The sequence below is a fragment of the Hemitrygon akajei genome, chromosome 6, assembly GCF_048418815.1.
Source record: "Hemitrygon akajei chromosome 6, sHemAka1.3, whole genome shotgun sequence".
Classification (NCBI taxonomy): domain Eukaryota; kingdom Metazoa; phylum Chordata; class Chondrichthyes; order Myliobatiformes; family Dasyatidae; genus Hemitrygon; species Hemitrygon akajei.
The window spans coordinates 10,668,906-10,687,305 of NC_133129.1; the positions used below are offsets into that span (position 1 = coordinate 10,668,906).

The 18,400-nt window shown below is 44.0% G+C and overlaps 1 long non-coding RNA gene across 2 annotated transcripts in view; it reads right to left on the minus strand.

Annotated features, from left to right (window-relative positions):
* Positions 1-675: 675 nt before the first annotated feature.
* Positions 676-18,400, minus strand: part of LOC140728692 (uncharacterized) — a 48,158-nt gene continuing 30,433 nt past the window's right edge. For both annotated transcript variants that reach the window (XR_012099150.1, XR_012099149.1), the window contains one exon: positions 676-1,221. This is a non-coding gene — a long non-coding RNA (uncharacterized lncRNA). The remainder of the gene's footprint in view (positions 1,222-18,400) is intronic.

Here is an 18,400-nt window from a genome sequence, read left to right on the forward strand (position 1 = left end):
ACTGACTAGCTTATTGAGTGAAGTTGCTTTGAAAAGGAAATAGGTTCTATACAAAGAGCAGTGAGAATAAAAAGGTTTGCATCTTAGGCTTGAATGCGCTACTATTTGAAAATAGTAATAATTTCCACAATGCAATATTCAGCGAAACTCATTTATATCCATTTTAAGAACCACATTTTATAACGTTCAATAAATGGGTGCAAGGAACTATGAAATGTGGTTTAATTTGTTTTGCTTTTACAGAATGTTAGCACTTTCAGAACTTCAGGCATAAGTGCTATTGCAATAGAAAGACTTGCATTTAAATCCATGTTGTCCTGTGCCAGACAAGAGACATCCTCAAAAATCCGCATCACTATGTCTTATTGGTAGCAAAAATATAGTTAATATCTTTGGGGTGAAGTGAAGTTACTACATGGAGGAGCTTGCTCATGATAATACGCTCAGTGGCCACTTTATTCGAACCTCCTGCATCCAATTAAGTGGCCATTAAGTGTATGTTCAAAGGTTCAATTTAATGTCAGAGAAATGCATACAATATACATCCTGAAATGCTTTTTCTCCACAAGCATCCACAAAAACAGAGGAGTGCCCCAAAGAATGAATGACAATTAGTCTTTAGAACCCCAAAGTCCCCCCTCAGCTCCCCTCCCTCCCACGCGTAAGCGGCAGCAAGCAACAATCCCCCCTTCCCCCATTAGCAAATAAAAACATTGGCACCATCACCGAGCACTCGAGCGTGAGCAAAGCAACAGCAAAGACACAAACTTGCAGTTACCCCAAAGACTTAGCATTTCACCCGACGTTTAACATACCACAGGCTCTCACTCTCCCTGATAAGGGAGAAGGAGTTGTCTCTGTTTTTCCCAGTGAGTGGGGAGACATGACAAACAACTCGCTGGTTTACGATGTTAAAATTCTGTTACGTCACTTTTTCCAAACTCTGTTCCCAAAGCTCTCAAAGATCCCGGGTCTTTGGGCACACAGCGGAAGATTTTCCGACTCCACCGACGACACGCGGGTCTCCTGCCGTGACACCGGCCCTCGATCTGCCTGTCTCCAGAGCCTCAAGATCCCAGGCTTCTAAATCTGAGCCAGACCCTCAGGCCGAGCCCTTGGCGTGCCGAACAACGGCCAGTCCTGAAACCCTGAGAACGGGTCCCAGTCCCTCAAAGAACCAAAGTCAGCGTATAACTCCAGGTCAGGGTCTTCAAAAGAACTCTGAAAGGGAAAAATAAAAATATTAAAGATGGAAATAGAGCTGTTTCCGAAGAGGCAATCAAAGGAGTCACTGTTTAACGCCATCTTGACTTCGCTCCGCGTGTCTGTATGTTTGTGATTTTCCGTTGCTGTAGTCCATCCACTTCAGGGTTTGATGTGTTGTGCATTCGGAGACGCTCTTCTGCACACCACTGTTGTAACACATGGTTATTTGAGTTACTATTGCCTTCCTGTCAGTTTGAACCAATCTGGCCATTCTCCTCTGACCTCTCTCATTAATGAGGTGTTTGTGCCCACAGAACTGCTGGCTACTATTTTTCACACTATTCTCCGTAAACTCTAGAGACTGTTGTGTGTGAAAATCCCAGGAGATCAGCAGCTTCTGAGATACTCAAACCACCCCGTCTGGCACCTTCAATCACTCAAAGTTCAAAGTAATTTATTATCAAAGTACATATATGTCACCATATACAACCCTGAGATTCACTTTCTTGTGGGCATGCTCAATAAATCCATAATAGAATAATAGCATAATAGAATCAATGAAAGGCCGCACCAACTTGGTTCTGTGGTCAATGTCACTTAGATCACATTTCTTCCCCATTCTGATGTTTGGTCTGAACAACAACTGAACCTCTTGACCATGTCTGGAAGTTTTTATGCGTTGAGTTGCTGCCACATGATTGGCTGATTAGATATTTGCATTAACGAGCAGGTGTACGGGTGTACCTAATAAAGTGGCTGTTGTATGTAAATCCACGTTTTGAGACCTTCTCATCTACTGTGAATGCCTGCAAGAAAATGAATCTCAGGGTAGTATACAATGAAAAAGCACCTACTTTGATAATAAATTTGCTTTCAACTTTGAACCGTGGTGTAGAACTTTGGTTTAACGCCATGGATTTATAAAGTCACTAGCACACTGAAACAGTCAAAGCAACTTTCCTCCTCACACTCTGAAACTGTCACCATTCCTTGGAATTCCTAAACTTTCATGGGGCATAAGAACTGGTAGCAAGCCGAACATTTATTACTCATTCCTGATTGTCCTGGAACTGGGCAAATTTTTTTAGTTTTTTTTCAGAAGGCTGTGCATTTGATGAGCTTGGTGTCACCAGTGTAAGATTTTGTGAATGTAAGGTAAGGTTTCACTGCTAATGTAATGGTTTCTCTGTAGCAGCAACGTTTGTGTTATGACTTTAGAATGTGCGCCATCCAATGAGAGGCATGTTACCAGATTGATTCCTGGGATGGCAGGACTTTCATATGAAGAAAGACTGGATCGACTAGGCTTATACTCACTGGAATTTAGAAAACTGAGGGGGGATCTTATTGAAACGTATAAAATTCTAAAGGGATTGGACAGGCTAGATGCAGGAAGATTGTTTCCGATGTTGGGGAAGTCCAGAATGAGGGGGTCACAGTTTAAGGATAAAAGGGAAGCCTTTTAGGACCGAGATGAGGAAAAACTTCTTCACACAGAGAGTGGAGAATCTGTGGAATTCTCTGCCACAGGAAACAGTTGAGGTCGGTTCATTGGCTATATTTAAGAGGAAGTTAGATATGGCCCTTGTGGCTAAAGGGATCAGGGGGTATGGAGAGAAAGCAGGTACAGGGTTCTGAGTTGGATGATCAGCCATGATCATACTGAATGGCGGTGCAGGCTCGAAGGGCCTATTTTCTATGTTTCTATGTTGTTTCTTTCTCGTGAGGCTGGCAGAAGGGATTTGTGGTCTTTTGTCGGCAAGAGATGAAGAGAGAAGATGCGAATGGAGAGAGTTGGTAGACCGCCGGACGGAACGGACTCAGAGTGAGGGTCCGAGGATCAGCAATGCTCGGAGGAGGTCGACGGGGAACAAATGGACGACACAGTGAGCTCCAACTTTGTGCATTAGACTGTTTCATGAGAGTGGCCCTTTTCGTTTTTCTGTTTCTTTACTGACCATATAGCCAAATTAAGAATGATAAAGGTCAGTTGTTTAATTGCATATTGTGTGCTGTTTGTTATTTCGTGGTACTGATTTGTAACAGGGGAACACATCAAGCAGCATCCACACAAATGAGATTTCTCAAGTTTGGCTGGGCCAGAGGTTGTCCTCCCCTACATTAAGCCACTAGCCGAACCTGAGAGTTACAATTGCTTGCCCTCAAGCAAGAACTGTGTAGTGGCTGCCTGTGCATCAGTCTCCCCACATTATGCAAAGTCATGCACAGGCATCCCCCATTAAGGGAGTCCACCCGAACATCCTGGATTATGTGGATCCCAGATCAGCCTCTACAGCCACCTGCGGACCCACCAGTAGACAGCCCCTTATGAGAACATCATGCTCGACATGCCCGATCAGTGTTTCAACATGTTGGACCTTGTTCCAGAACAAGCATTGTGTCAATCAAAGATAGTGCTCAGCAAGAGAGAACATCTGTTTCCAAGAAGCTTTGTTGGAACGGCATCATTCCTACAGCACCATAGTCAGTAAATGGTAATCCACTCTGATATCTCTCAGACACTGTAGAGTCTCATCACTGACAAATCTGTTTCCATTTACTCCCCATGAAGACACCAGCAAAGCCTTGGCAGTGCCTTCCTCTTCTTCCTGTCTTCCACCATCTCCCCCCGGCAATGGTTTTCCAACATGACTCTTACTGCTTTTTATAGATGCACAAGAGGATGCATCCTATCCAGATGCACCACAGCTCTGCTCTCGTCCACGAGATATTGCAGAGAGTTGTGAACACAGCCCAGTGCAATATGCAAGCTCTCCATTGACTCTGTCAACACTTCCTGCTGCCTTAGGAAAACAGCCAACATCATCAAAGACCCCTCCTACCCTTCTATTGGGCAGAAGATAAGAAAGCATGAGAGCATCTACAACCAAGCTCAAAGACAGCTTCTATCCCTCAGTTGTCAGACATTTGAATGGACCTCTCATTGATAAACTCTTGATCTCACAGTCCTTTCATTCATTCATTCATTCATTAATCACATGTATATCTGTTGGAAACCAGTGTTTTATTAATACTTTTTATAAGATGAATTAATATGATTGAAGTTGTATTTTAATCATTTGTACTTTTTAACAAACTCATGTACTTTTTGGAATATGTGGTGGATCTATACTGGCAGAAAGCGGTATAGCAGCTAAACTAATGGTTTATCACCTTTCTCAGTTTTCATTTGCTGAGTACTAGCACATTATCCACGTGACGTAATTGTGCAGTCATTGATCGGTTTAGTTTATCTAAGGAATTTCTCTTTCTCAGTTATAAAAGTTATGGATTTTTCAGAGGTGCCATCTTTTATCTTCAGCTTCTGACTGCTTTTCATTCATCTTCACTTTCTTTCGCAGCCCTTTATTTAGTTTTTTTAGTATCTGTATGTTTGTTTGTACTTTAAAATAAACCATCATTAAGAATTTAAGACTGCCCGCCATTCTTGATTCCTGGAAGAACCCTAAAGATCAGAAAATAAACTGAGATTGAACATATCCCAGCACACAGTGAAATGTGTCATTTACATTAACAACCAACACAACCTAAGGATGTGCTTGTGGCAGGCCCACATGTGTTGCTGCACGTTCTGGCACCTACATAGCATGCCCACCGTGTTCTGCAGGACAACAGAAGCTACAAGAAACAACAACACAACAACAACAAAAAAGAAAAGCAAAACAAGTTCCTTTCCCACCTGCTCACACACGTCAACAGGCCTCCAACCCCAGGGTAGGCCACTTACAGGCCTGTGATCTCCATTTCTTGGCCCTAGGCTCTCAGACTCTCAAATATTGGGCCTCCTACCTCCCTCCCACCCACCCACTCTCACACATCGACAGGCTTCCAATCCTAGGATAGACCACTTCTGGACCTCTGATCTCCATTTCTTAGCCCTAGGCTCTCAGACTCCCAAATATTGGGCCTCTTACCTCCCTCCCCTCCACCCACTCATACACATAGACCGGCCTCCAATCCCAGGATAGGACACTGATCTCCATTTCTTAGCCCTGGACTCTCAGAGTCGCAAATATTGGGCCTCCAACCTCCAGTTCCTGACCCAGACTCACAGACTTCAGGCCTTCAACCTCCTCATGACCTTTGCAACTTATTATCTACCTGCACTGCACTTTCTTGTCACAGAATCTCTATATTCTGCATTCTCTTATTGTTTTTCCCATCGTAGTACCTTGATGTACATGTGGCATATAAACAAAGCTTCTCACCTATCTCGTTAAGTGCAATGATAATAAACTGTTACGTACCCGTGACACGTGACAGTGGTACCCTTGTCCCGTGACTGGGGTTGAAGCTATACTGGACTTGAGGTAATGGTCTTGTGATGGTGGAGTGACGTCATTTTCCCGCCAGTAGAGATCATGTGACAGGTTTTTTTTACAGGGTATAAAAGGAGGACCCCTCCCAGTGAGGAGGGGCAGTTTGTGGCTGGATTTGCCATGTTGACTTCATGTCACTGCGTGATTTAATGTGATGACGCAGTTTAGTTGAAAAATGAAGTTTTGTCTAATGCCTAAAGTTTAAAAGGTCATTGCCAGCAGTTTCTTTACAATACTGCTAGTTGAGAATCAGTGGAGAGTGAAGATCGGAGTTTGGGAGTTAAAGATCGAGGAGAATCGATTTCGACGGTGAAACGGGGTCAACCTTATTTGATCCTTATTCAGAAGGAATTCGTTGACTGTTCTCGTGTTAATCTCTGTGAGATAGCAGAAAAGATTGAGGACAGTGTGATAAAGGAAAGGTCAGTGCCTTTAAGACGTTTCGTTTCGTAAAATTCTTCGTGGGAAAAGTTCGACTTTGGGGACTGAAACAAAACGACGTGAAAGAGAATTTAAATCGTCTTAAAAAGTCTCCCCCTTAAATGGACTGTGAGCATTTTGAACTTTTGGCAATAATACTATAAAGAACTGTTTTTGCAACATCGCTTTAAGAACTGTTTAAGCTTCATTGCTTCAAGAACTGTTTAAGCTGCCGCACAGCAGCTGATTTCCGGTTACGTTAGTGATTTGTTTACTTTTGGGGGGTTTGTTTTCGGTGTTTAATAAACGTGTTATTTGTTATAAAAACCCTTGCCTAACTCATATATTTATTGTTGCCTGAATACGTAACAAAACCAATTTCCAATCATCAATTCTATAGGAAAAATAGGGACTAAGAGGCTACTCAGCCTCACAAGCTGGGTCGTCATTCACTGATCTTGCCATAACTCCATAAAATTACTTAATTCCTTTGACCAACAAACACCTGTCATTTGGATTTCCTCTGCTGATTCCAAGGAGATATTTGGTCTGGTAGAAGCTGAGAAATTACAGAGCAACATGAACAAAATGCCGGAGGGTTTCAGCAGGTCAGGAGGGGAGTCGATGTTTTGGGCTGCAAAACGTTCATCAGGACCTATTTGTGACGATGATTCCAGAGAGAGGGTCTTGGAATGAAACATTGATAGTTTATTTCACTCCTCAGATGCTGCCTGACCTGCCGAATTCCTCCAGTATTTTATCTCATAAGACATGGGAGTAGAATTAGGCCATTCAGCCCATCAAGTCTGCTCCACCATGGCTGATTCATTATCCCTCTCAACTGCACTCTCCTGCCTGTTCCCCATAACTGTGACACCATTACTAATCAAGAACTTTTCAGCCTCTGCTTTAATTGTACCCAATGACTTGGCCTCCACAGCCGTCTGTGGCAATGAATATCAGATTCACCACCTCCCGCTAAAAACTTTCCTCCTCATCTCTGTTCTAAAGGGGGGGTCTTTGTACTTTGTGTGTGTTTCTCAAGAATTCCAGCATCTACAAAAACTCTTCTGTCACAGAAAAATTATATACTGTACTTAGACAAAGAAATCACAAATCAATGAATCTGAACTTTAAGTACAACCCTCCGGGAAAAACTCAGGGAGCATCGAGAGCATAAAAGTGGTAAAAATTTAGAACTAGGTCTCCTTGGTTATGGCATGAATACTTACTCTACACCCAAACAGATTTGCCCTCTCTAACTTTTAAATAATAAAAAATCCTTTCAGAGATTTAAGCATCTACTTGTTTTCTTGTCTCCTCGACACTGCATTTCCAATCAGTTCAAGCAGGAAGGCGAACATAAATATTCAAATTGGCCACCTGGGAAAATTACAGAGTTCAACATGTTCAGTATCTGGAAATACCAAAAGTGGATAAATCTATTCCTGTGAATAGTGAAATCCAGTATCTGACCTATTCAGCACAACATGATTGTATTCACTCTGTGATCAAGTCTGTAAAGAGATCTCTGATCATAGAATGGTATGCCTGCATCTTGTTTGTTCAAACCAGCCGGAGGCACGAGAATTTTATTCAGTCTAAGCTCGGGCTACTGTGGACTTGCAAGGGCTATGTGAAGTTCATTGTGCATTCTTACTGAAAAGTTCCCAAATCAAACATGAGTAAGATATTGATAAGTCCATTACCATAACACTGATGAGGTCAAAGCCAAATAAATTTAATCGCGATAAGTGTAGGTGATGCATTTTGGGAAGTCATAGAGGTAAGATAAATTCAGAATCAGATTCAGATTTATTTACATGAAAACATACAATGAAATGCATAGTTTGTGTCAATAACCTAAGGATGTTCTGGTGGCAGAGTGCAAACCACACATTCTGACACAGAATGCCGCAGGTTCCACACCGGTTCAGAAACAGTTCATACCCCTCAACCATCGGGCTCTTGAACCAAAGGGGATAACTTCAATCAACTTCACTTGCCCCATCATTGAGATATTTCCACAACCTATGGACTCGCTTTCAAGGACTCATCATCTCATGTCTTTGCTATTTATTGTTTATTTATTATTATTCTTTCTTTCTTTTTGCATTTGCTACCAGTTAAACCACAAGTTGGTGTGGTCTTTCATTGATTCTATTATAGTTATAATTCTATTATGAAGTAACAGGATATGCACACAAGAAAATAAATCTCAAGGTTGTGTACGATGACATATATGTACTTTGATAATAAATTTACCTTGAACTTTGAACCAGCATAGCTTGTTCTCAATGTTCAGCAGAATGACAGCAACAAAACAACAATAGCAAAACAAGCCCTCTACACACACACACACACACACACACACACACACACACACACACACACACACACACACACACACACACACACACACACACACACACACACACACACACACACACACACACACACACACACACACACACACACACACACACACACCTCCAGGAGAGGACGGGCCTCCCGCCTCCATTGCACTCATGGACTGGCCTGGCAGACATCAGCATCCAATTTCCCCAGAGTCCGTCCTCACACACTCAGGCTTTGGCCTTTGGGCTTTGACTTCCAGACCTCCGATTGACCTTCAGGCTTCAGTATCGACAACAGGACTCAGCAATGATGATGGTAATATGCAGTAAATTATTTTGATTTCGCACAGAGGAATTTTCATGAGCAGGGAGAACTTAGAGATTCAAGTCCATAGTTCTTTGAAAGTGGCAACAGTAAGGGGTGGAGAAGTCATGTGGCATGTTTGCCTTCATAGTGTTGGAAATTATTTTTTAAAATAATATTTTTTAAGATATTAGATAAATTAATATAAGTCTAAAGTGGTAGCTTAATCATTTGTACTTTTAACAAACTCATGTTTTTCATAGTGTGCGGTGGTTCATCCCACTTACTGGCACAAAGTGGTACAGCAGCTAAGCTAACTGTTTATCACCTTTCTCACTTCTCATTGGCTGAGTATTTGCACATTATCCACATGATGTAATTGTGCAATCATTGATTGGTTTAGTTAATCCAAGGAATTTTCCTACCTCGGTTATAAAGGTGATGTATTTTTCAGAGCCGCCATCTTATTCTCTTTTCTTTTCACTTCTTTGCTGTTCATTCATCTTCTCCTAATTTATCAGCTCTTTATCTAGTTTGCTTAGTGTTTGTATGTTTGTCTGAACTTTAAAATAAACAATTGTTAAGTATTAATTCTGCTCGCCATTCTTGACTCCCGACAGAACCCTAAGGGTCAGAAAATAAACAGACATCCTACAATTGGTCAGCCGGCTGGTGGTGTAGTCAGTGCCGAACTTCAGAGCGAAGGCTCCCGAGTTCGAATCCAGCCGGCTCCCTTGCACGCTTTCCATCTGTGCTGGGTTGAGCGTCAAGCAAATAACTCGGCCTTGTAAAAGCAAGAAAGCCTGCTAAAAAAAAACGCCGTCACAACGGCGTCCCGATGACTCCACTTGGAGGTAAGGGCTTCCATCTTCTTCTTCGTCTGCAATTGGTTAGGGCAGAGAATATGAAAGTCACATTATGATGCAATGCTGGAGCATTGTGTACATTTCTCTCATCACAGGAAGTCCATGGTTGTGTCTGATTGGGTGTAGAGGAGATATGTAGTGTATGGAGTATACAGGAAGGGGTAGCTCCGGTGAAGGGGTTTGTCATGTCCAGTCTGGGACAGCTCGTTCAACTTTGGTCCCCACCCGACACTCAGCTCTCACCTGTGGCTCCAAATGGTTGTTTGCATGAGACAGCAGCCACACCGCAGTGCACAGCTTCGAGAGGCGGGCTAAACCAGGTGGGTCTCGCACCTGGGTGAAATCGGCACATGCCTGCCTTAGCATGGAGCACGCGAGCGAGGTCAGCTCCAACAGACAGGGTGGATGAAATCTGCAGTCAGATCCAATGGCGAGGAAGGCGGAGCAGCAACGCTCCATGACATGAGGAGGCACAGAAAAGGTCATGGTCATGCACTGCAACCAAGGGCGACCCCAGCTGTGACTATTAATTATACCACTGGACCCAGACTTCTGAGGAAGAGAGACTGGAACTGCCCCAGTGCCGCAGCTTCTCCTCTTTAAAAACTCTCCTGCATAGGTTTCCTGTTAAATATTGCAGGCCGCCACCAAAAGGAGATTCACCAGGACATGGCCTGGATTGAAGGACTTAACTTACAAGGAGAGATTGGATAGGCTGAGATTTGGCTTCGCTGAAGTAAATGAAGTTGAATATAGATTAAAGATTAGTTTTATTTGTCAAATGTACATCAAAACATTAAAATAGACTGTGAGATTTCGAGATGACTAGAATATGAAAGCCAAGATGTAATGCTGAGGCTTTATAAGGCACTGGTGAGGCCTCCCTTGGAGTATTGTGAGCAGGTTTGAGCCCCTCATTTAAGAAAGGATGTGCCAGCATTGGAGAGGGTTCAGAGGTGGTTCGCGAGAATGTTGAAAGGCCAAGACAGAGTGGATATGGAGAAGATGTTTCCTATGGTGAGGGAGTCTAGGACCAGAGGGCACAGCCTCATAACAGAAGGACATCCACTTAGAAGTGGGATGAGGAAGAATTTCTTTAGTCAGAGAGTGCTGAATCTGTGGAATTCATTTCCACAGGCAGCTGTGGAGGCCAAGTCATTAGATGCATTTAAGGCAAAGCTTGATAGGCTTTTGATTAGCTAGGCCATGATTGAGAGGGAAATGGATCAGCCATGATGAAATGGTGGAGCAAACCTGTTGGGCCAAATGGCCTAATTCTGCTCCCAGGGAAACCCAGGCGTTCCACTGGGAAGATGTAAAGTCAGCACTGGAATTGAACTCCAAACTATGCTTCTGTGGGAGTCTCAAACAAAGGAATATAGTTCAAGATAAAGGGTCAGAAATCTAAAAGTGAGGTGTGTAGAAATATTTCTTCCAGACAGTGGTGAACCCTGGGAAATCTCTGCCTCGGAGTGATGTGGAGATTGGATCTCTGGGAGTATATTAGAAGGAGGTAGGTATCAGGGAAATCGGCGTGTTCATGCCTGGGATAGGTCAGGCAAAAGACCATAAGATAGAATAGCAGAATTAGGCCATTCAGCCCATCAAGTCTACTCTGCCATTCCATCATGTCTTATCCCGGATTCCACTCAACCTTCTCATCATATCCTTTGATGCCCTGATCAATCAGGAAACTATCAACTTCTACTTTAAATATACCCATGGAATTGGTCTCCACCACAAACTGTGGCAGAACATTCCATAGATTCACTACTCTCTGGGTAAAATAATTCTTCCTTACCTCTGTTCTAAAAGGTCACCCCTCAATTTTGAGGCAGTGCCCTCTAGTTCTGGATACCCCACCATATAAAACAACATTCAGTAGATGTCAATGAAATCCCCCAGCGTTCTTCCAAAATCCCACTGAGTACAGGCTCAAAGCTGCCAAACACTTATCAAATGTTAACTCCTTCATTCCCAGAGTCATCCTCATGAACCTCCTCTGGACTCTCTCCGATGACAAAACATCCTTTCTGAGACATGTTGACAATATTCCAAGTGCGGCCTGACTAGTGTCTTATAAAGCCTCAGCATTATCTCCTTGCTTTTATATTCTATTCCCCTTGAAATAAAAGGCAACATGGCATTTGCCTTCTTTACCACAGACTCAACCAGTAAATTAACCTTCTGGGAGTCTTGCCCAAAACCTCCTAAGTCTTTCTGCACCTCTTGATGTTTGAACTTTGTCCCAATTAGATAATAGTCTGCACTATTGTTCCTTTTACCAAAATGCATTATCATACATCTCACAACACTGTATGCCATCTGCCACATTTTTGCCCATTCTTCAAATTTGTCTAAGTCCTGCTGCAATCCTCAGCACTACCCACCTCTCCACCTATCTTCATACCATCTGCAAATTTTGCCACAAAGCCACAAATTCCATTAACTAAATCATTGACAAACAATGTGAGAAGTATTATCACAATACTGACCCCTGAGGAACACCTGCAGCCAACCAGAAAAGGCTCCTTTTATTCCTTCTGGCTGCCTCCTGCCTGTCAGTCATTCCTCTGACCATGTCACCATCTTTCCAGTAACACCATAGGATTTTATCTTGTTAAGTAGCCTCATGTGTGACGCCTTATTAAATGTCTTCTGAAGATCCAAGTAAATGACATCCACTGCCTCTCTTTTGTCCACCCTGCTTGTTACCTCCTTGAAGAACTCTAACAGATTTGTCAGGCAAGATTTCCCTTTACAGAAACCACGCTGACTTTGATTTCTTGTATCATTAGTCTCCAAGTAACCCAGAACCCCATCCTTAATAACAGACTCCAACACTTTCCCAACCACTGAGGTTAAGCTAACTGGCCTATAATTTCACACACAAAATGCTGGTGGAACACAGCAGGCCAGGCAGCATCTATAGGGAGAAGCACTGTCGACGTTTCGGGCTTCTCCCTATAGATGCTGCCTAGCCTGCTGTGTTCTACCAGCATTTTGTGTGTGTTGTTGTTTGAATTTCCAGCAACTGCAGATTTCCTCGTGTTTGGCCTATAATTTCCTTTCTTTTGCCATCCTCTCTTCTCAGAGATTGGAGTGACATTTGCAATCTTTCTGTCCTCTGGGGCCATTCCAGAATCAAGTGATTCCTGAAATATCAAGACTGATGCATCCATTATCTCTTTAGCAACCTCCTCAGGACTCTGGGATGTAGTCCATCTGGTCCAGGTGACTTATCCACCTTAAGACCCTTGAATTCGCCCAGCATTGTTTCCTTTGCAATAGCAATGACAATCACTCCTGTTCCCTGACACTCACGGACCTCTGGCACACTGCTGGTGTCTTCCACAGTGAAGACTGATGCAAAATACTGATTAAGTTCATCCGCCATTTTTTGACCCCATTACTACCTCACCAGCATCATTTTCTGGTGGTCCAATGTCAACTCTCTCCTTCCTTTTAATCTTTATATAACTGAAGAAACTTTTGGTATCCTGTTTCATATTATTGGCTAGTTTGCCCTCATATTTCATCTTTTCCCTTCTTATAGCTATTTTAGTTGCCTTTTATTGGCTTTTATTCCCAATATTCCAACTTCCCACTCACTTTTGCTACCTTATATGCCCTCTTCTTGGCTTTTATGCAGTCCCTAACTTTCCTTGTCAGCCACAGTTGCCTAAGCCTGCCATTTGAGAACTACTTCTGTGAGCATATCTATCTTGTGCCTTGTGAACTACTCCCAGAAACTTCAGCCATCTCTGCTTTGCCATCATCCCCACCAGTATCCCTCTCCAATCCACCTGGGCAGGCTCCTCTCTCATGCCTCTGTAATTCCCTTTATTCCATTGCAATACTGATATGTGTAACTTTTGCTTCTCTCTCTCAAATTGCAGTAAGATTCCAATAATATTATGATCACTGCCTCCTAAAGGTTCCTTTACCTTCAGCTCCCTAATAGGATCTGGATTACTACACAACACCCAATCTAAGACAGCCTTTCCATGAGTAGGTTCAAGCACAAGCTGCTCTAAAAAGCCATCTCATAGGCATTCAACATGTAACACTTACTCAACAGGCTGGTATATGTCTAGAGGAAAAGGGGATCCAGCCACTCACCAACCCCACCTCCAATACACGCAGGTGCTATAGGAATCAAGTTTATGCCACGCGCACACACACACAATATCAAACTCACACCAGATACCGTTACGGAATACACTTTAAAGATTTTACTAAAACTAAAAGAGTACTATGCAATACAATATATATATGAAGGAAAAGAAAATAAAGTAAAAGGCGCCAACTTATCAAAGTTCAGTCAGATTAGTGCACATCGTTGGAGCTCAACCATCGAACAATTCGACCCCTCGTCGCTTTCCTCCGACCTCCACGTCCTCGCACCTGGGACCACCCTGGTAGTCGACCGAGCAGTGCAGCGCACGTCCACCTCACTCGGCGTCTCCTTCCCGCCTCCCCTGAAAAGACCGCAAAACCCCCGCTCCCAGACCCACAAAACAAAATAACATTCCCCATTGGTCAACAAATGAATACAATCCCGATATCAGCAAGTCCAAAGCTAAACAACTGCGAGAGAAAGCACTTATCATACAAAGAAGCATTCCTACTCTTAACAAAACAAAGAAGCCATTTTGATTAACATACACAGTACATTGTACAAACAAATTACCTCTCTTGTGATCCAACACCAACCTGACTTTCCCAATCCCCTTGCAATATGAAGCCTCCCATTACAATTGTGACATTACCCTTATTATATGCCTTTTCCAGCTCTCTTTACAATCTCAACCCCACATCTTGGCTACTCTTTGGAGGCCTGTATATAATTCCCATAATGTTTTTTTTTACCTTTGCAGTTTCTCAACTCCACCCACAAAGGTTCAACATTCTTTGACCCTCTGTCACCTCTTTCTAAAGATGCAATTCCATCTCTTACCAACAGAGCCACACCACTGCCTATACCTTCCTGCATGTCCTTTTGATACAAAGTATATCCTTTGATGCTAAGCTCCCAATACTCAGCCGTGACTCAGTGATGACCACAACGTCATACCAACCAATCTCTAAATGCATCACAAGTTTGTCCACCTTATTCCAAATGCTATGCACATTTAAATACAGCACCTTCAGTCCTGAATTCTTTGCCCTTTTGAATTTTGTTTCTGTGGTACAAATTTAACTCTATGCTCCGACTGCATTTGTACCCAATCATTGGCTTGTCCTTCCTTACATTCATGTTATACCCATCATCTACTTGTAAATCTGCAGGCTCATCCTCACAACACACACAAAATGTTGGTGTAACACAGCAGGCCAGGCAGCATCTATAGGGAGAAGCACTGTCAACGTTTCGGGCCGAGACACTTCGTCAGGACTAACTGAAAGGAATGATAATAAGAGATTTGAAAGTAGTGGGGGGAGGGGGAAATGCAAAATGATAGGAGAAGACCAGAGGGGGTGGAATGAAGCTAAGAGCTGGAAAGGTGATTGGCGAAAGTGATACAGAGCTGGAGAAGGGAAAGGATCATGGGACAGGAAGCCTTGGGAGAAAGAAAGGGGGAGGGGAGCACCAGAGGGAGATGGAGAACAGGCAGAGTGATGGGCAGAAAGAGAGAAAAAAACAAACAACTAAATAAGTCAGGGATGGGGTAAGAAGGGGAGGAGCATTAACAGAAGATAGAGAAGTCAATGTTCATGCCATCAGGTTGGAGGCTACCCAGCCGGTATATAAGGTGTTGTTCCTCCAACCTGAGTTTGGATTCATTTTGACAATAGAGGAGGCCATGGATAGACATAACAGAATGGGAATGGGACATGGAATTAAAATGTGTGGCCACTGGGAGATCCTGCTTTCTCTGGTGGACAGAGCGTAGGTGTTCAGCGAAACAGTCTCCCAGTCTGCATCGGGTCTCACCAATATATAAAAGGCCATACCGGGAGCACCGGACGCAGTATACCACACCAGCCGACTCACAGGTGAAGTATCGCCTCACCTGGAAGGACTGTCTGGGGTCCTGAATGGTGGTGAGGGAGGAAGTGTAAGGACAGGTGTAGCACTTGTTCCACTTGCAAGGATAAGTGCCAGGAGGGAGATCGGTGGGAAGGGATGGTGGGGGGGGAGGACGAGTGGACAAGGGAGTCACGTAGGGAGCGATCCCTGCGAAAAGCAGAAGGGGGGAGGGAAAGATGTGCTTGGTACTGGGATCCCGTTGGAGGTGGCAGAAGTTATGGAGAATTATACGTTGGACCTGGAGGCTGGTGGGGTGGTAGGTGAGGACAAGGGGAACCCTATCCCGAGTGAGGTGGCGGGCGGATGGGGTGAGGCCAGATGTGCGGGAAATGGGAGAGATGCATTTGAAAGCAGAGTTGATGGTGGAGGAAGGGAAGCCCCTTTGTTTAAAAAAGAAAGACATCTCCTTCATCCTGGAATGAAAAGCCTCATCCTGAGAGCAGATGCGGCGGAGACGGAGGAATTGTGAGAAGGGGATAGCATTTTTGCAAGAGACAGGGTGGGAAGAGGAATAGTCCAGGTAGCTGTGAGAGTCTTTAGGCTTATAGTAGATATCAGTAGATAGGTTTGTCTCCAGAGGTGGAGTCAGAAAGATCAAGAAAGGGGAGGGAGGTGTCGGAAATGGACCAGGTAAATTTGAGGGCAGGGTGACAGTTGGAGGCAAAGTTAATGCAGTCGACGAGCTCAGCATGCGTGCAGGAGGCAGCACCAATGAAGTCCTCAGCATTGAGGCTCATCCTCAGTTCCATCACACTGGTTCACTCTTCCTGCCATATTAGTTTAAACTTCTCCCATCAGCTCTAGTAAAACTGCCTGCAAGAATATTGGTTCCCCTCAGATTCAAGTACAATCCGCCCCTTCGTATAGGTCACACCTGCCCTAGAAGACGTCCCAATTAGCCAGAAATTGGAATCCCTGCCCCCGCTCTAATTCTTCAGCCACACGTTTATTCGCCACCTCATTCTATTCCGATCCTCACTGCCGCATGGCACAGGTAGGAATCTCAAGATTACTACCCTTGAGGTCCTGCTGTCATCTTCCTTCCTAACTCTCTGAATTCAGGACCTCCCTCCTTTTTCTACTTATGTCGTTGGTACCAATATGTACCACAACTTCTGGTGGCTCACCCACACTCTTTAGGATATTGTGGACGGGTTCAGAAATGGCACAGACCCTGGCACCTGCGAGGCAAACTACCATCCAAGTTTCTTTCCTGTGTCCACAGAATCGCTATCAATGCCCTGACTATAGAGCCCCTGTTACTGCTGCCAAACTCTTCAGTTCCCTACCCTTCTGAGCCACAGGGCCAGACTCAGTGCCAGAGGCTTCCCCCAGGTAGCCATGATCAGACTGAAAGACGTGCGGTGCTTGAGGGGGCGTGGGGCCAATTTCTGCTCCGGCTTTCTCGTGTTCCTCTGGCCGGTGATTCTTGTTGGACGTTGGGTGACGCTGGGTGCTGCTGGCACTGTTTGTTTTGCCCTTTTGCTGCTAAGCAGTTGCCTCAACAGAGAAGAGTCTACCTTATGGTACTAGGGAACCATTCAATAGACTTCTAACAGCAGGATGTACTTGAAGCCAGTAGTACATTCTTTCAGGCTTTAAGTGTAAGTAAGATCATAAGACTATAAGACATAGGAACATCATTAGGTCACTCAGACCATCGATTCTGCTCCGCTATTCCTTCATGGCTGACATATTAACTCTCTCAACCCTATTCTCCTGCCTTCTTCCCATTACCTTTGTCACCCTAACTAGTGGAATCTATCAATCTCTGCTTTAAATATACACAATGACTTGGCCTCCACTGCCGCCTGTGGTGATGAATTCCACAGGATCACCACCCTCTGGCTAAAGAAATTCATTCTCATCTCTGTTTTAAAGTGACATCCCTCTATCCTGAGGCTGTGCCCTCTTGTCCTAGACTCCCCCACTATAGGAAACATCCTCTCCACATCCACTCTATCTGTGTTCTCTGGTCCTAGACTCCCCCACTACAGGAAACATCCTCTCCACATCCACTCTATCTGTATCCTCTGGTCTTAGACTCCCCCACTATAGGAAACATCCTCTCCACATCCACTCTATCTGTGTCCTCTGGTCCTAGACTCCCCCACTATAGGAAACATCCTCTCCACATCCACTCTATCTGTATCCTCTGGTCCTAGACTCCCCCACTATAGGAAACATCCGCTGCACATCCACTCCATCTAGGCATCTCAATATTTGATAGGTTTCAATGAGATTACCCATCTTTCTTCTAAACTCCAGAGAGTCTGGGCCCAGAGCAGTCAAAAGCTCTGTTAACCCATTCATTCCTGGAATCATTCTTCTGGACCCCCTCCAATGCCAGCACAACTTTTCTTAGATAAGGGGCCCAAAACTGCTCACAATTCTCCAAGTGCGGTCTGTCCAATGACTTATAAACCATCAGTATTACATCCTTTCTTTTATATTCCAGTCTTCTCGAAACAAATGCTAACGTTGCATTTACCTTCCTTACCACCAACTCAACCTGCAAGTTAAACTTCAGGGAATCCTGTACGATGACTCCCAAGTCTCTTTGCAGCTCTGATTTTTGAATCTTCTCCCCATTTTGAAAATAGTCTATGCCTTTACTCCTTCTAGCAAAGTGCATGACCATACAATTCCCTACACAATATTCCATCTGCCACTTCTTCGCCCATTCTCCCAATCTAAAGACTCCCTGCTCTCACAACACTACCTGTCCCACCAACTATCTTCATAATGTCAGCAAACTTAGTCATACAGCCGTCAATTCCGTCATCCAAGTTATTGAACATGAAAAGAAGCAATCCCAACACCGACATCATGGAACACCACTGGCAGCCAACCTGAAAAGGGCCCCTTTATTC